This window comes from Limulus polyphemus, unplaced genomic scaffold (assembly GCF_000517525.1).
Source record: "Limulus polyphemus unplaced genomic scaffold, Limulus_polyphemus-2.1.2 Scaffold801, whole genome shotgun sequence".
Taxonomy (NCBI): domain Eukaryota; kingdom Metazoa; phylum Arthropoda; class Merostomata; order Xiphosura; family Limulidae; genus Limulus; species Limulus polyphemus.
This window is the reverse complement of record NW_013666411.1, coordinates 175,976-194,887: the sequence shown is the minus strand read 5'-3', so window position 1 is coordinate 194,887 and position 18,912 is coordinate 175,976. Positions and strand designations below refer to the sequence as shown.

At 33.5% G+C, this 18,912-nt stretch overlaps 1 protein-coding gene across 2 annotated transcripts in view; it reads left to right on the top strand.

Annotated features, from left to right (window-relative positions):
• The first annotated feature begins 2,256 nt into the window (after nt 1-2,256).
• The window catches only part of LOC106460593 (tetraspanin-9-like), a 52,822-nt gene continuing 36,166 nt past the window's right edge, over nt 2,257-18,912 (top strand). Inside the window, exon 1 of one of the 2 annotated variants that reach the window (XM_022387350.1) lies at nt 2,257-2,432. The gene's annotated coding sequence lies outside the window, so the exon portion shown is untranslated. The remainder of the gene's footprint in view (nt 2,433-18,912) is intronic. The other variant, XM_022387349.1, reaches the window with a different exon arrangement.

The following is an 18,912-nucleotide window of genomic DNA, read 5'->3' as shown; positions in this document are numbered from 1 at the left end:
TAGAAACCCGGCGAATAATTTCTGCATGAAGTCCCAGTTTGTATCCGAGTCCATTGTGCCATTCTTTATCGAATGCTTTTTCAACATCTAGGAAGCACGCGACTGTACATTGGTTTTTATTAAAGCTGTGTATTATTTCTTCCATTAATCTTATGAGATGATCTGTTGTTTGTCTTGCTTTAGGAAACCCATTTTGTATTTCTGGGAGTATTGATTTAGTTTCAAGGTAATTTATGAGTCTACTATTTATGATTTTTTTCAAGTAATTTTCCTAGATTGCTTGTTAGACTTATGGGTCTGTAATTTTCAGGGTTATTCACTGGTTTTCCTTCCTTCTGGAACACAAGAACATCAGCCTGTTTCCAAGCGGTTGGTATGTATCCTGTTTTCAGAGATAAGTTGTATAAAGATGTGAGATATTCTAATAACCTCAGAGGGCCTTTCTTGAGTAATATGTTTTGAATTCTGTCTTGTCCAGTGGCTTTAAAAAAATTATGTTTTCTTCTACTTGTGCTACTGTAATGGGTCTGATAAGTTGTATTGTTCTGTAGTCGTGTTCCGTTTATGTTGTAGTGCTATTGCGTTGGTCAACTTTTCAAGACTGTGTATTTGAGGATTTTAGTTCGCGACCTGTTGCCACTAAATCGCGTTCCGTAATCTGGAGCCGTGCGCACGCTAATAGACGAACATTGAAATCCTATTATTTAGTCAGATAAAAGTAGTCCAAAGGTGGCGGTGAATGTTGTTGACTAGTTGCCTTCCCTTTTAGCCTATCAGTTCAAAACTGCAAACGGCTATGTGTACGTAGCCTTTTCTGTACCTTTGCGCGAAAATTCTGAAACAAACAAAACATTTACTGAGTACACACAACTCACTTTAAATTGTCAACTTCTGTAATAGGAATTTAGATCCTTTGTAAAATTGTGTACTGATAAATATAAACTTTTTGCCTAGTCTTTTTTTTTAATTTAGCTATTCTATTTAATTTCAAACATGTGGGGTGGAGTGCTGAGAAACCAGAATGATTAAATACGTCAATTAGGGTTTGTTTGTTTTGAATTTCGTACAAAACTACACGAGGGCTATCTGCGCTAGCCGTCCTTAATTTAGCAGTGTAAGACTAGAGAGAAGGCAGCTAGTCATCACCACCCACAGCCATCTTTTGGGCTACTCTTTTACCAACGAATAGTTGGATTGACCGCCACATTATAACGCTCCCACGGCTGAAAAGGCGAGCATGTTTGGTTGGACGGGGATTCGAACCTGCAACCCGCAGATTGCGAGTCGAGCTCCTAACCACCTGGCTATGCCAGGCCAAATACGTAAATTAATCACGAGCTGAGACATAATTGTACAAAACCTTTTTATGACCTTTACAGAGCTTTGCATGAGGCTTACCATTTGAATGTTACATGGGACATTTATTTATTTGGTACTTGCTTGTCTATATGTATTTAAACTCTGAATGGCCTTCTTCATAGCTACACACTTTATTTGCTCTGCCTACACGATTCAAATAAGTCATCTTAGCATTAGGAGTTAACTAGTAGAGGGAGAGGCTGGCTACGCTTTCACATATCAGCTTCACGAGAAGGCTTACGTGTTTAACCAAACATACAGACAATACTAAGTCAGTTCTTTAGTTTATTTATTAACTTCATAATCGATAGCTAGCTATTATACTTGGATCTGAATATAGACTTAATGCCAGTTTTATGACCTACGTAATATGTTCTTTGCGTAATTCATATAGTGCTATCTTTCATTTTCATCACGTCAGCAATGTTAGAAGACAGAATTAGAAAGGACGGTAACTTATCTTCCAATAGATAAACTTTAGAATAATTGAAACTCTCTGTATTCAAAAACATTACATTTGCGTGTTTGTTATTAAGTACAACGATACACGCACGGTTATCTATGCTCTGCCAACCGCAAGTATCAAAACCAAATCTTTAGCGTTATAAGCTCACAGGTTTACCGCCGATCCACCGGTTTTATTAATTCGTTCTGCTCAACTCAGGGGTTTATACTTACAAAATACTATCTCATATTTCTCATTGAAGAACAAAGACTTTAAAAATTCAGAAGAATGGAGCTCCTAGAACACTAATTAAAATCCCATTCTGTTACGTCATGAGTCCTTGCAACGTCCACGCCAACAGCACGTGCTCACTTTCACGCCAATCACGCTAGTTGGGAGGGTACGAACACAGAGGTTGCATGACGATCAAAAGGATGTTAGATTTTCACTCGCAGTTCAAGCCAGAATTAGTTTGGGCATCTCACAACGACTAGCGCTTGCGGCATACACGGTTGTCAGGGGCAACGACTAGCAGCTTCTATGGCAGGTGTCCGTCCGCCTGCAGCGAAATGGTGCATATAACATGTCAAGACTAGAAGACTGAGAAGAATCTAACAGTTGACCAAAGGTACGGACATTTAAAAAAGAGAACAAAAACAAATGTTGTATATGTTTAGTGAATAAGAAACTACACGAGAACCTAAAAAACTCGACGTCTTCATTTAAACATCGTGACTTGTTAGGTGTTTTCGGGTGATGCTGCAGTGTAGTCGCAATTCATTAGTAGTGTACATGTTGAAACAGCTGTAAATATTAATATGATCCAAAACCAACACTTTGTTCTATTGTAGTGGATAGTACTGAGGTTTACTTTAGGCTTACAGATTAGTTGCAAATATTTCTCAGTGAGTTTACTTGAGAAGAAAGACCTTAGATCACAAAAAACCTCTTCGGTTATCATTACAAATAATCAAATCGAATTTCTTACCGTCCCTAAAACTTGCCTTATTTTCTGATTCATAAGTTTCGATAACCAGACACTAACTTGATGTTAACCAAAATGTAATGCATCCAGACGCAAACTTAATGTTATATCTTACGAGAATAGACTTTCCATCAAAAATATTACTACAGAGTTTATTTTGATATTTAGCAGGTTTATTTTTAACAGAGCTTGCTTTGCATCATTTTTCTACGTGGTTATAATAAGGAAAATAAGACTCGTTATTCATATATATATAATGGAATAGATATAGGACAAGGCACTACCTGGAGTAATGTTTCTACCAACATTATATAATGAAGAAACAATATACTAATTTCTAAATAATAAACTACGCTATGGTGTTTTTTTAACACCATGAATATCCATTCAAGACTGGATAAATCGCATATACTTATAAGATGAATGACATATTTTTACGAAAAGATTAAAATAATTTTAGAATAACAGAATGTTCACAGTATTGTTCACTCACAGCAAAACGGTTTATTAACAGTAAGATACACATATTGTTTACTTAAAGAAAGACGCTAATATTAACAGTATGATATTCATATTGTTTACTTAAAGAAAAACACTAATATTAACAATAAGGTATTCATATTGTTTACTTAAAGAAAAACGCTAATATTAACAGTAAGATATTTATATTGTTAATATTAGCGTCTTTCTTTAAGTAAACAATATGAATATCTTACTGTTAATATTAGCGTTCTTTCTTTAAGTAAACAATATGAATATCTTACTGTTAATATTAGCGTCTTTCTTTAAGTAAACAATATGAATATCTTACTGTTAATATAAGCGTCTTTCTTTAAGTAAACAATATGAATATCTTACTGTTAATATCAGCGTCTTTCTTTAAGTAAACAATATGAATATCTTACTGTTAATATTAGCGTTTTTCTTTAAGTAAACAGTAAGATATTCATATTGTTTACTCACAGTAAAATGCTGATATTATGTACTAACACTAACGTTATTAGGTGACAAACTATCATAGATACTACTTACTAACAGAATGACGGTAAACGTGTTTGTAACAGTACGATAGAGTAACTTGTTTATTAACAATACCATGCATACTAATAGGGACGGCACTAAATGAGGGCTATATCCACCGTATATAACATGTAATTTCTTGATAGTATATTACCGTTCTTTAAGTGTTTTCGGAGTCTCCAACTGCTCTGCCATATTTTTACTTACATATTTTTATCTGTAAACATATAATATTCATGGTAGTATGCTTTCTCCTCTAAACTTGATATAAAGATATTTTGACTGACATCTGTAAAAAATTACGCTGTATTTGTCGCAGAATCCATGAAACTACGTAATAAAATGTGTCTGCTCTTTAATTTCATCGATCTTTTTAATATTTGATTAAACTTTTAGGTTTGTTTGTTTGTTTTGAAGCTAAGCACAAAGCTACACAATGGGCTATCTGTGCTCTGCCCACCACGTGTATCGAAACCCGGTTTCTAGCGCTGTAAGTCCGCAGACATACTGCTGTACTACTGGGGGCAAACTTTTAGGCAATGAGTACGATATATTAAAACGGTTTGAGTATGAAATTCAGCAAGCCATCTGACAAACATCTCCGATATAAAACCGTGGTGAAACGAGATGTATTAGAACTACATTTTTACATTTACAAGACGTAAGTCGTGCGATGCCACCGAAAACTGGTGGTTTTAGGGAACGGTATGTAACAGCTCTTTCCGACGCAAAATGTTCATGCACTCAAATCATAAAGATATGTGCAGATCGAGAATTTATAGCTTCCAAGACGTTGATATGCTTTTTACTTAATGTCATTGGAAAATAAAGGAACATGGATCAACTTTGGGAACCAGGACCATGCAGAAAGAGACCTGCAATAAACGGTAACTTTGCCGTGATAAGCAAAGTGCTGCATCTTGCAACAGGTGAGAATCCATTTACAAAAGCCGTCAAACCTACTCCAGGGAACATAATCAAGAAGGGTCTCCATCTGGAAACGAGAACGACAGGCTTCTAGTCACACCTCCCGCTCAACCTTTACATCCCTAAGCAGCTAGAGAATGAGACTAGATATTCATGATATTCCATACGAAGACGTATCGTTCATGTCCTCGAGATTTCTGTGCGATTGGACTGTTGAAACGGGCGCTGGGAAACCGTTTTCCTCGCACACTAAAAGGCTTATAGAAAGCATGCAGAGTGTGCTTTATACTAGACAACCATACGACGGAAATTTATTCAATAGAACCTATTCTACAGGTCCATTCGCCAGACGTTGCGATAAGAATTTTAACGAAGTGGTGGAGCTCCAAAATCGTTGCAGTTTTACGTGCTCAAACCTCTGTAGTTGGATCAAGGTAAAGCATACTAAAGTATAACAAACCAATAGCTCGTATTTCCAGTACGTTAAAACTCATGAAGGTATACTAATTTAATAGCTGATCTTACTATAATGGACGTGGCATGTATGTCAGTATCTATGTATGTAATTCGCCATCTAGTGAATGGCAGGTACCACAAACAAAAATCTATGAAATGTTTCATACTTTGGCTATTCAAGGTTCAGACATTTAGAAAAATAACTGTGGTATGTTCAACAACCATTTCTTTACAACAGAAAACAATCATAAATAAAAGTACTCTCCTTACAAAAAGAATACAACTTTCGCTAGAACTACACATTAGGGTTTGATTATATCTTTATTGGTGTAATTTTTAAATGTAGTACTGGGACCCTGGAGTTCTTTAAAAAAAACTGTTATTTTTCAATAAACGGTACCACTTTTAATATATGAAAACATATATATATATATCAGTTTATATCAGTACAATTTACGAAAATTTTAAGCTCTATACATTAAATCATGTATAAAAGTCTAGTAAACCAATGGGTCATATTTTTAGTGCTTTAAGATGTATAAAAGTCTAGTAAACCAATGGGTCATACATTTAGTGGTTTAAGTTGTATAGAAAATAATACTTCAATTCCAGAAATATCAATGCCTAATAAATAAATAATTCGTACCTTCAAATATATTATAATTTATAAAAACAACAGCTTACAGTTCCAGATGCATCAAAGTTTAATAAACAAAGAGTCATTGGTCACAGATGTCTCAAAACCTAATGAACTAATAACTAATAGTTTCAGCAGTCCATAATAATAAACTTATCAAAGTTTAATAAACAAAGAGTCATTGGTCACAGATGTCTCAAAACCTAATGAACTAATAACTAATAGTTTCAGCAGTCCATAATAATAAACTTATCAGAGTTTAATAAACAAAGAGTCATTGGTCACAAATGTCTCAAAACCTAATGAACTAATAACTAATAGTTTCAACAGTCCATAATAATAAACTTATCAAAGTTTAAGAAACCAGTACTACATGTTACTATATGTATCAACCGCTTTTTTTCGTATTATAATCTACTAAACCAATAGCTCATAGTTCCAAATGTATAATAATCTAACAAACCAGTAAGTAATTCATAGTTCCAGAAGTATTCTGAAATTCTTAATGTACGGGAGTCTAGAATTCGTTTTAAAGTCAGTCTGTACATGAATATATTTTAAGACAAACTTATGGAAGCTTCTTTTTTAACAGCCAAACTGTGTATGTTATTACGCCAGTAACGTCTTAAATGAGCTTACAGAATTACTTTAGCAAAACGGTTGTACTATTAACATACTGAACTACGTCATCAATATGATAGCTAGATTCTATTGCGAAAGTAAAACACTTTGTAGCTTCAGGAACATTGAATGGAATATGAGGTTACGTCACAAACAAAGATTTATTACTTTATTCTTACCTTGCGTTACAAACATTTTGATTTTATACCGCTCACTACTACCACGAAGTTGTAACTCCCTGAGTTCGTTAATGTATCGAATAATAATGTTTCATGTCTGTTTCAGTAACTATAACTATAAAACTGTGATGTTTGTTGGAAATAAAACACTACTGAATAGAGCAGTTCTCTTTCATGCTTCAACTAAAGCAATGTGGAAAAAAGTAGGTTCACGTTCTATGGTTCTTCAGCATATTATGTCGTATCTAAATAGCACTGTAAAAAAAGGAGAATAATTATACAGTAAACCTGTGTTGGCAGTTATAAATGAAACAATGAATTATAACTGTACTGGCAGTTGTAACTGAAACAACGTACTGATGAGGAGAATTACATTACAAAGGTGCCGGTGTTATGTGTTATAAGTGAAACAATAAATAGAAGAGAACAATTCTACGGTAAATTCTGATACGAGTTACAGCTACAACACTGTAAAAAATAAAATGATTATGCTGTAAAATAATGCTATATGTTGAAACTAATACACTGTAAAAATACTGTAATAACAATACTCTACACAAAAGAATAATTATACTATAAAGATATGTAGCTTGTTGTACCTAAAACGCTTTCAAGTAGAGTGTTGCTTTGTTTGTTATTAGTGCAAAGTTACACAATAAGTTATATGTGCTCTGTCCACCAAAGGGAATCGAACCCCGGAGTTTAAGGTTATAAGTCGGTAAACTCCCCTGACCAACTGGGAGACAGTTATGTTGAATGTTGTAACTAAAACGTTATCAAAAAGAGTTACTCTATAAAGTTATATTGTATGCTGTAATTAAAACACTATTGAGATTAGTTACACTATAAACTTATGTTACATGTTGTAACTAAACCACTATCAATAAGAGTTACACTAAACTTAAAGGTAACTCTGAATGAAATAGAACAAAGAAATGGGATTAAATAAGTTAACAGAAATGTTAAGAGTAACTTTCAGAAAACATTTGACAAACTGCCACATAAAAGACTTGTAAAAATTATCTCTATAGGTGGGGTATAAGTTAGCAGATTGGATAGAAGAGTGGCTGGATGGAAGAAAACAGAGGGTTGTTACAAATGGAGTTCAGTCAAACTGGATTAATGGCACAAGTGGGGTACCTCAGGTCTCAGTCTTAGGACCTTTGCTTTTTTTTATTTAGATGAATAACATAGATGAAGTAATAGTCAATAAATTACAGTGCCTTGCAAAAGTGTTCACCCTTATCAATAATGTCACATTTTGATGAAATACAAGTAATGTAAACAATTTTTAACGAACGTGAAAGCTCTAATGATCAAAGTTAACACTGTTAAGTGAAAGGAGGTTAAATGTCAGCAAAACCTGCATAGAACATAAATAAATTGAATTTTGTTGATTCCATAAGTATTCAGCCCCTAAGTTAAACTTGGTGGAAGCACCTTTGGCAGAAATTACTGCTGTGAGTCTTTTTGGATAGATCTCTTCTCGCTTTGCACAATTGGATGGTGTAATTTTTGCCCATTCTTCTTGGCAAAAGTGCTTCAATTCTGACAAGTTCGTTGGGAATCGATGATGGACTACAATCTTCAAGTCTCGCCATAAATGTTCCATTGGATTCAAGTCAGGACTTTGACTGGGCCATTTCAGGACATTCACTTTCTTCTTTTGAAACCACTCCAGTGTACCTTTGGCTTTGTGCTTCGGGTCATTGTCCTGCTGAAATGTGAACTTTCGACTCAGTTTTAGATTCTTGGCTGACTTAGAATTTGCCTGAACTTTGCACCATCCATTTTCCCCTCAATCCTGACAAGCTTCCCAGTCGCTGCTGATGAGAAGCATGCCCATAACATGATGCTGTCACCACCATGCTTGACAGTTGGGATGGTGTTGACTGGGTGGTGTGCTGTGTTGGGCTTGCACCAGATGTAACGCTTGGAACTTGAGATCTTGATGTAATGGTTGATCAGTCTCTTAAGCCATCCAAGCAGTGTGCTGTTACTAGTGGTAGGGCAAATAGGATTTTAGGTTGTATTTACAGAGATATTTAATACAAGTATAAAGAGGTTATATTTTCATTTTATAGGTCACTGGTTAGGCCACATTCGAAATATGTTGTTCAATTTGGGCTCCTTACATTAGGAAGGACATTGAATTGTTGGAAAGGGTTACAAGAGTTAGAGGGGATCTGATTGGGGTGTTTAAGATTGTAAAGGAAATTTATAGTGTTGATGCATCATCTTTTTTCATACTTAACAATGATAATCGTAGAACTAGGGAACACAAATATTGTCAGGGTAGGAGTCATCTTCACCATTTTCTAACATGGTGGCTGGCCTTCAGATGTTGTGAAGACGGTATATTTAAGTGAGTTTAAGAGAAAGCTTGATAAGTATATGAATAATATGGACTGGTTTGAGGTATTTTAAAATTCATTTATAATAGGTTTAGTTTAATTTAGAGAATGGGACAGCCGAAATAGACCAATAGGTCTCATGTTGTCCCAAAACATTATGTTACTTTTCAGATGAGAATAATTACACTACACATTCGTGTTATGCGTTTTATCTGTACAAAAATACAGTTTAAAACTATACAAGAAAAGCACAAACTGTATTTCAGTGTCAACTTCTGTGTTTTAGTACAAGCGAAATGTATGACTATTAAGTAATATTGTGTTAACGGACAAATATAAAGAAGTTACTAATTAGTTATTATTGTAATAATGAAAATTCTGTTCCGAAAATTAATATTTATTCTATATAATAGTATTACGTGTTGTAAGCAAAACACTGCAGAGAAGATTAGAATGACTATTTAACAGAGACATACATGTTATACGCGGAAAACTGTACAGAAACTTACAATTATTTTATATGATAATGTCACGTGTTGTAACTAAAACTTGTAGAGAAGATTAAAATCATTCCAACAGTGTCACATGCTATAAGTGTTGTTGTTGTTGTTTTTAATTACGCACAAAGCTACACAAAGGCTATCTGTTCTTTGCCCACCACGGGTATCGAAACCCGGTTTCTAGCGTTGACTGGGTGGGCCCTATAAGTGTAAAACTGTACAGAATCTTAGAATAGTTTTGTATAATAATATCACGTGTTGTAACTGAAACACTGTAGAGAATATTAGAATCACTTTAACAGTGTTACATGCTACAAATGTAAAGCTGTACCGAAACTTACAATTATTTTATTTAATAGTATAATATGCTGTAACTAAAACATTCTTCGGGAAATGAGAATTATTATGTATTATTGTGTTACGCTCTGTAACTGAAACACTGTATACAAGATTAGAAGCACCTTATACAATAGTGTCACGTAAAGTTTTTGATATTACAAGCTCTGTAGATCGAATGACTTAGCTATACAATAGTATTTATGTTCCAACTGAAACAATGTACAGAGGAAAGAGACTACAATATCTAGAAGTATTCTGGTTCAGGTATCGGTGTAACGGTTTCAGGCTTAAGGTTTAGTCATCATTGAAAGTAAGGAGACACACGTGACCAAAGATTCATTTATTTTCATTGGCTCTTTAGCATAAATACGTGGTAATGTTAACGAAAACCTTTATCGGCAAGAGCACGGTCAGACACGAAACTTAAAGGCTCGGTAATTACGACGTGGTAACTAAAAGATTGTAGGATAAGTAGTCTCAAGTTGACAAGCTCGTTTCCCACCCTTTGATTATCAGATAAAAAATGTTACAATTAGTACAAAAACTACATCTTAATGTAATCAGAGATAATAGGCTATCTTATATAAAGTAATCTACAGCCTTTCTGTGGTATTTTTTTTAGCGGTAAGTTTGTAGACTTATAATGACAAAAATCTGGTTTCGATACCCGTGATGGGCACAGCACAGATAGCCGATGGTGTAGCTTTGCGTTTAACTACAAACAAAGCAAGCAATAACAACAAAACTTTGAACAATGCAAGCGAAAATCTGAAAATGAACGAAATATGTAAATTTTGTTATGGATTTCGCGCAAAGCTACACGAGGGCTATCTGCGCTAGCCGTCCATAATTTAGCAGTGTAAGACTAGAGGGAAGGCAGATAGTCATCACCACCCACTGCCAACTCTTGGGCTACTCTTTTACCAACGAATAGTGGGATTGACCGTCAAATTATAACGCCCTCACGGCTGAAAGGGCGAGCATGTTTTGTGTGACGGGGATTCGAACCCGCGACCCGCAGATTGCGAGTCGAGCGTCTTCACCACCTGGCCATACCGGGCCAGAATGTAAAGAGGAAGACAAGCATGAAGGATTTTGAAGAAGACAGGCTATCACAAAAATAACAAAACTCTCAATAAATGTAATTTCGCACGAGTTGAGTCGCTGAAGAATATAACAAGTTTTAATGCAAATGAAATTTCAGTGAAATTACTTTTCTTTACTTTATTTGGTAAGGAATCTTTTAATCACATCTCGTGGTCGTCATCAGGCCAACTTTATTTGATTTTTAGATAGATCTTTCAGGTACCCTATTATTTTTTCTTCACAAAATTAATGTCAACTGTTCTCTATTATAATTACTGTTTCCCGGTTGGTCTACTTAAGTTTACGGACTTACAACGCTGAAAATTCAGGATTCGATTCCTCGCAATTGTCAGAGTGCAAATAGCCCACTTTGTAGCTTTGCATCAAGAAAAAGACAACAGCTGTTGTTCAAAGTTGAAAATGAGCATAAAATATTGAGTTTATTTTTTATGATAAATGGAAAAGAAGTCACAAAAGCACTTACTTTCTTCTTTTAACAATAGTAGTTCCTATGTTCTACATGCCCATTGTTAGTAAGTTGAAAGCCAGATGCATATCCATTTTATTTTCATTGTGAAGTTGAAAGCTGTCTAATTTTTATTCCCTTTTTTTGGAATAATAAAAGCCTGGTATATCAGTATTCTATTCCTATTGTTGGCAAGTAAAACAAACAGCTATGTCTCTCTTATATTCCCTTTTTAACAAGTGGAAAGCAAACTACATCTCTGTTAGATTCCCTCTGCTGACAAGTTAAAAACCAGCTACATCTATATTATATTTCCTTTTTTGGTAAATCTATAGCAAGCTATAATTATATTTTGTTTTTTGTCAAGTTGAAAGCTAACCACATCTCTATTCTATTCCCTAAGTTGGAAGTTGAAAGATGGCTACATTTCTATTTTTCTCCTTAAGTTACAATTTGAAAGCCAGCTACATCTCTATTCTACTTTTTAAGCTGGCAAGTTGAAAGCCAGCTACATCTCTATTCTACTCCTTTAATGCTTTTGCTGGCAAGATGAAAGACAACTACATCTCTATTATATCCCTTTTCTTGGCAAGTTAAAAGACAGCAAGATCCAAATTTGCAACTTAAAAGCCAACAATACTTATTCTATTCCATAAGTTGACAAGTTGCAAGCTAGCTACATCTCTATTATTTTGTCTAAGTTGAAACTATTATAACTCTCTTCTATTCTCTAAGTTTACAAATTGAGAGCCAACCACATCTCTTTTATATTCTTTTGATGGCGAGATGAAAAACAAGTGCCTCTCTCTTCTTCTCCCTAAGTTGGCAAATTTAATCTTAGCTATATTTTTATTCTACTCCTTTTGTTGGCTAGATAGAAGCCAGCTACATCTCTATTCTATTTCCAAAGTTGGCAAGTTGAAATTCAGCTACGTTTCTCTTCTATCATTTTTACTGCCAAGCTTAAAACCGGGTGCATATTTCTTTTCTACTGAACCTTAACATTTCGTATTTGTTAAGAATATGAATCTCAGATACTTCTATATAATATTCAAATTGTTTTATTAATGCAAAACACTTATAACTCTATGTTATTTATATAAATGGTTAATGAAAAAGTTAGCCTTAAAATTATCTTCGTACTGTACATACTATATCGTTCAGTATGTATTTGACTTCTGTAATTTTAATTCAAATATTTGGAATGACAGCACTTATATTTTTGACTTTTTTTTTTTTAATCAAACAAGGAAATGTTCACAAATTAGTGATCTTATGAAGCAACATGGTAAAGTTCTTGTTCGGGAGTCCGTTAGTTTAGATTGCTCTTTAACTGTTCTTCAAACACTATCTTGAGTAGATAATAAGATGGGCATAAATAAACATTTGTAAACAAAAAACAAGGTTAAACTGATAGGTAAACAGAAGAAGCATACGAAATTTAGTGGGATAAAACAAATCATTAACACAATTGAACAGTACAACATGGAAAAGCCTGTTTCACAATAGACAAGAGGGACGGTTGTCACAGACGTTATCAAATATATAACAAGTGCATACTAAAACCAAAGGTGATTAAAGTGATATGGCAGACATAATACAAAACTTAAAACGATCGAGATAGGAGAGGGTTGAAAGCAATGCATAGAAGTAACTTACAAAAGTATACACACAATAAAGACAAAGAGACAGTAAAAGTTAAAGCTCAAGGCTGTATCTAACTGTATCAGTCTCTAGTCGCCTAGGTTAACTAAAATTTGGATCAATATTTAGTCTCACTAACATATTTTAAGTTTTAGCTATTCTTTGGTTATACAAATTTTTATTTAATCTTTGGTTATCTAGCTAATCAAGTTTTCAGCCACTCTTTAATCTCGCCTCATTACTCAAATGTCAAGTCAGTCTGTAGGCTCACTTATTCATTAAAGTTTCTAGACACTCTTCAGTATCATGAATTGCCCAATCGTTTAATTAGGCATTAAAATATTAGTTAGAAGAAGGTGGGGTAAGACGGCCACCTTAGATATGAATGCAATTTTCACCAGTTAAGATGAATGACATAAAAATATAATGTTTTAAAATGAACCCTGGTTTATCATAAATGTTGTTTCTAATTAAAACAAAAATTAGACATAGATCTTTCGTAAATATTGAAAAATTCATTTATTATGGGTGGAGGCCGTTTTACCTATAAGGTTAGAGAAAAGAGACCCACAAAAAAGGGTAAAATGGCCTCTGTCTAATTCAGAATGAAATTTAAAATAAATGCTGTATTTAGCTACTACATTTAAATAATCATTAAATACTCCCGGCACAGATCTGGAAAACCATGCGCTACGCACATGTTACACATTATTCAAAACAATGACGCAAAAGAAAGTGGTACTAGTGTGGGACAATGACGTATATTATGACTGAAGCTTATAGCAGAAGTATACGTTATTGTGTTGGGTAAGACGGCCCTAAGGCACTTATAGTAAAGCAGTCGTCTGGCTATAGTTAGGGAGTAGGACCTGGGGGACCAGGGAGTACGTGCTTCCAATAATTTCTAAATAAAAGGCTATGTAAAACACATAAGTAAACAATATTATTATTATTACCTTGTTGGTAAGTTAAAGCCTAAGAAACATTAAAGATGGTAGCATTAAATTTGATTGGTCTAAATTCTTAGGTTGGCTATTATTTAAGCAATTCTCATGATCGGGAAAAGTAAAAATACAGTAACATGTTTTTTAGCAAATACAAAAATGATATCGTTTTAAAATAACCATACATTCTAAGTAGTTAAACTTATTTATATATATTATTATAATAATTTAGATGTTGGTGTTTTTTTTGCCAATACGTAAAGTATAACCTACGTGTGTTATCTTCTTGGTTGCATTTAAATATGGTATTTTCAGTATAATTGATGATACTTTGACAAAATAATTGAAAAATGTTATAATATTATGAACTGGATTTTTTTTTTGGTGCCGTTCCCTTATGGCTCTGATAGTTCATCAATGTTTGAAATAAACAAAGTAAAACTCCATGAATCATTTACTTTATAATCATAAAGAGTACAATGTGCTCATTTCAAATCAAATCAGCTCGAAAACAAAAAAATTGAAGAAATACTTTGATCATTCCCATTCCAGCCCACTACTTAGTGCATTTATAGTAACATATAATATATTCTAGTCGTTTTGCCCAAGGGGACCGTCTTATCTCCATTTCTTCTAACCAAGTTTCTACTCATACTAGTTGTCAAATTTTGTTATCACTATTTATTTTTCCAAATCTCTTGTCGCTCTTTTTTGCGTCTAAACACCTAAACTTACAATTATTCTTTAGTTTACAAAGTCTCGTGTCACTTTTTGTTTTATCTAGTTACAAAATTGTATAGTCACTCTTTCGTTCTCTATGTTTCCTGCCAATATTTGTTTCGTCTAGTCATATAAATGTACAGTCACTCTTTAGTTGTTTAAGCCTCCAGTAACTCTTTATTTCATCTAGTTACCTAGGTTTATAGTCACTCTTTCGTTGTCACGTGTGATTCTTTGTTTTGTTTAGTAATCTAAATTCATAGTCACTCTTTAACTGTCCAAATCTCCTGTTATCCTTTCTTTCGTCTAGCCGCATAAATTTAGTAATCCTTTAGTTGTTCAAGACTGTCACTTTTTGTTTCGTCTACTCATCTATATTTAAAGCTAATAATAATTCTTCAAAGTCACTTATAAACTGAAGTTTCCAGTCACTTTTTCAAGTCTTAGGTACCTAAAATTCTTGCCAATCTTTAGTTTCACCCAATTACCCAAGCTGCCAGTCACTCATTAGTGTATAGTTTAATATATTCTCTTCTCTCTCAGTCAACTACACTAAACAATTTTATTTTATTTGTAGATAAAACTAACCTATGGAAACATCACTGACTTAATTAACGAAATTGAAGTAAACAAGTCACATAACTCTATACATATAATAATACTGGTTTATGTATGCGAAACACGTCTCCGACCGATGTCTTTCTTTCCAATCTGCTTGTTTACGTAACACAACCGCTTCACTTTTTCGAAAAATGAGGGAGAGTCAATTTATCTTTTTAACTGTAATTTTTGCTCCATAAATCGAATCAATATGTGTTTAAGCCATGTGTATCATACGTGTATTTATTTTACTTTAATGTTCACTTATTTTGAAATATCTTTCTACTCTAGAAGCACTAAATAATGTAATATGGTGATCCTTTTCTGAAACCAGTACAACAATACATAAAAGTGTTATTTTTTTTCATTCACGTGATATTTTCACAAGTCTTGTTGCACTATTTCCAATTAGTAAAGTGCACCTAAAGTCATGAGCAGATGTATCAGTTTTCCACTTGCTGCAACACTTTTATTGTGCTGTGCGTCCGTTTTAAACAGTATTGTGTGCTGAGATGCTCCGAAATCCGCTACGTGAGAAGAATTTGCTATTCCTTCGGAATCCAGAAGATGACCAGGGTTATGGGATCGTTCAGTTTATTCTTCCAGACAACTTTAGGGTTTCAAAGAAATAAAAACACATACTATCTTCAATAGCAGCTGAGGTATCCTGTCCTTGAGTTTATTAATTAAATATAATATATACATATATTTATTTTGTTTTTAGATTTAGAGAGTGTATATTTTACTATCCAAACGATTTATTACTTAGTGATATTGTACAACTAGAAAATATCGGATGCCAGAAATACCATATAACCATCACCTTATGTCAAATTCCATTGCATTCGTGCTATGAGGTGTTGACATGACGACCATGTTTCCCTCTGGAATTTATAACATGATTTTATCTAGGGTTTCTAGTCAGAACAAAATAAAAATACCCGTACAACTTGTTAACTTATTAAATGGATTTATACCAAAAAAAAAAAAATACAAAGAAAAGTTTTCTAATACATATGTGTAGCAAATGTGACTACTGTCCAATACCTAGCATCAGAACATAATACATATAACTTTATTTTTTCAAGCAACAAGTTTACATATCATTGGAACAGATTACACTTGACGTATTCCTACACCAATAGTTTTTATTACAGGTGTTTATTGTGTATACCCTGTCTAATATCTAATATTAAAATTGAGCATTGCTACACTCGACATACTCCTACAAAATATGTTTTTTCGTTACACGTATTTGGCACGTATGTCCTGTTTGATATTTAGCATTATTGCTGATTTCAGTTGACATCTTTATTAAAACAGTAGTTATACATTATACATTTTAGCACGTGAGTCTCGATGATAATAGATTTTGTAGCTTGTTACGCGTGACTTACCTCTAGAACAATAGTTTTACGTTATATGTTTAGCACGTGAGTCTCTTGTGATGGACAACTTTTTAGCTTATGTTTTAAGAGTAACGATTTTATGATATAGATGTTTACTAGGGGTGCGTATCTCAGTATAATAGTCGATATGATACGTATCTATATATTGATGCCGCGATACGATACATATCTAGATACAGAAGTTGTACTAATGGTTTGTTACAAAGTTTGACAGTCTTGTCTGTAATTTATTATCTGTATTACTAACATTGTCTTATTTAAGTACTTCACATTTTACAGTGCCTTTCAAATTCTCAAGTTTGATCAACTAAATGAAAGCTGGTAAGAGAAGTAACAAAAAAAGTTAATATCTGTCTATCTATTTTGTTATTGTTAATTTGTTACGTTACTTTGCATGTAATGTTTTTGTTAAAATAAACGAAGACAACGCGAGTATTCAATACTCATTTTCCTTTATTGAATCATTAATTTTTAGCAATAATACTTTATTAGAAATTCTGATTTTTTCTGTAGAAAAGACTTGTAACATTTACTGAAAGCTTGCCAAATTTCGTTAAGAAACATACATCGTATCGTATCGCTGTATCACCACACCTTAAGTGTTTACTATTCCTAAGACCTAGTCTACATTTTCTTCTGATGTTTTTAATCTCGATTTATATTTTTATCCCCTATATTTTTCTCTTCTTCTTAACGTTTCTGTACTGTATTTTGATATTTTGCTTATACATCACACACTTTGTCCCCTATTTTTCAATATGCTCTTTGCAGAAGGGATTTAAAATCATAAAAAAAAACAGAAAATAACTATTGCTTTTTATTGTTGATGATAGCCACCATCTGTTTATTTTCGGAGAGCTTCATTTTGTTGACTTAGAAATTGACAACCTCTGAAGATCAGAATAAAACGAATAACACGCATAAGGAAAGATAGAGAAGACGCCCGTGTACAACGTACTTCTTTAAACAATGCAAAGAAACTAAAATAGGCATTCAACTTTTCTTCGTGAGAGATAAGATCCGCTATTCGCTAGAAACCCAGATAAGTGTCGATAACAAAACTAAAACCTTATGCCACACATGACTTTAGTTTCTTTCTGCACTAGAAATGAAATGGAACGGAACACTCAGCTCACCACATTTAAAAACGCTAGCAAAAATGTAATACGTGGATGACTATAGTTTTCATCGTTATACTACAAAAAAAAACGTGACGACTTGTTATTGTTCTGTAAATTATAACAAAAATAGAACACTGATAACAAATACAATGCCACATGCCCATAAATTAAAAGTCATTGGAACCCTTAGCACGTAGAACATAAAGCCCCCTACACAAACCCCGCCTCATTAAATTAGAAAGCTTTAGTAAAATGCATAAATAAATAGGCCTGTATAATGTTTACACACTACATGAATAATCTAACAAGTCATATCACAATACACTACCTTTAAATGAAACTGTTTATTTTTTTCACATACAAAAAATAATAATAGGAAACATATGAACTATTACAAACTCACGTATATATGTCTGATAGAAATTGTCTGCGGTTTTATTAATAATTAACAGTATGTACGTAATTAAATATAAACACACACAAATATCATGAACATGTATGTCTTACCCTTTAAATGGCCGATTTTTACCGCGGCCCTCCCGTTAATCTTCCCCTGCCCATGATTATAGTTCCAATCAAGACATCATTAAAATTTCGCACACTATCGCTATAATTATTATCATGACACCAGGAACGTGACACACATCGATGACTAGAGCCTGTCACTGGTGGATATAGTGCCTGATAATAAACCAAGAAAAGTATAATCTTTTTTTATATATATATATATATGTGTATTGATGTTCATAGCTTTTATAACACTCAGTAATTTCACAATTGAAAGTTTCTCGAGGTTTTAGTGGGTGGATATCCACAATGCCTATTGTTTCTGACAACAAAAGTTTAGGTTTGAATAAACTCGTACACTGAAACGTACTCATTACCACAAATATATACAACATAGGGAAAGACAAAGAATAGAAACTGTAGTGTCAAAACCACAAATCTTTTCAAATCTCACCGTCAAGAAAACATTCTCATTCTTTCATTCATCTTGCGCAGCTGACATTGGTCTGTAGTAATTGTTAATATTTCTGTATCTAGTTATGGTGGTACGTCTTGCGCAGCTGACATTGGTCTGTAGTAATTGTTAATATTTC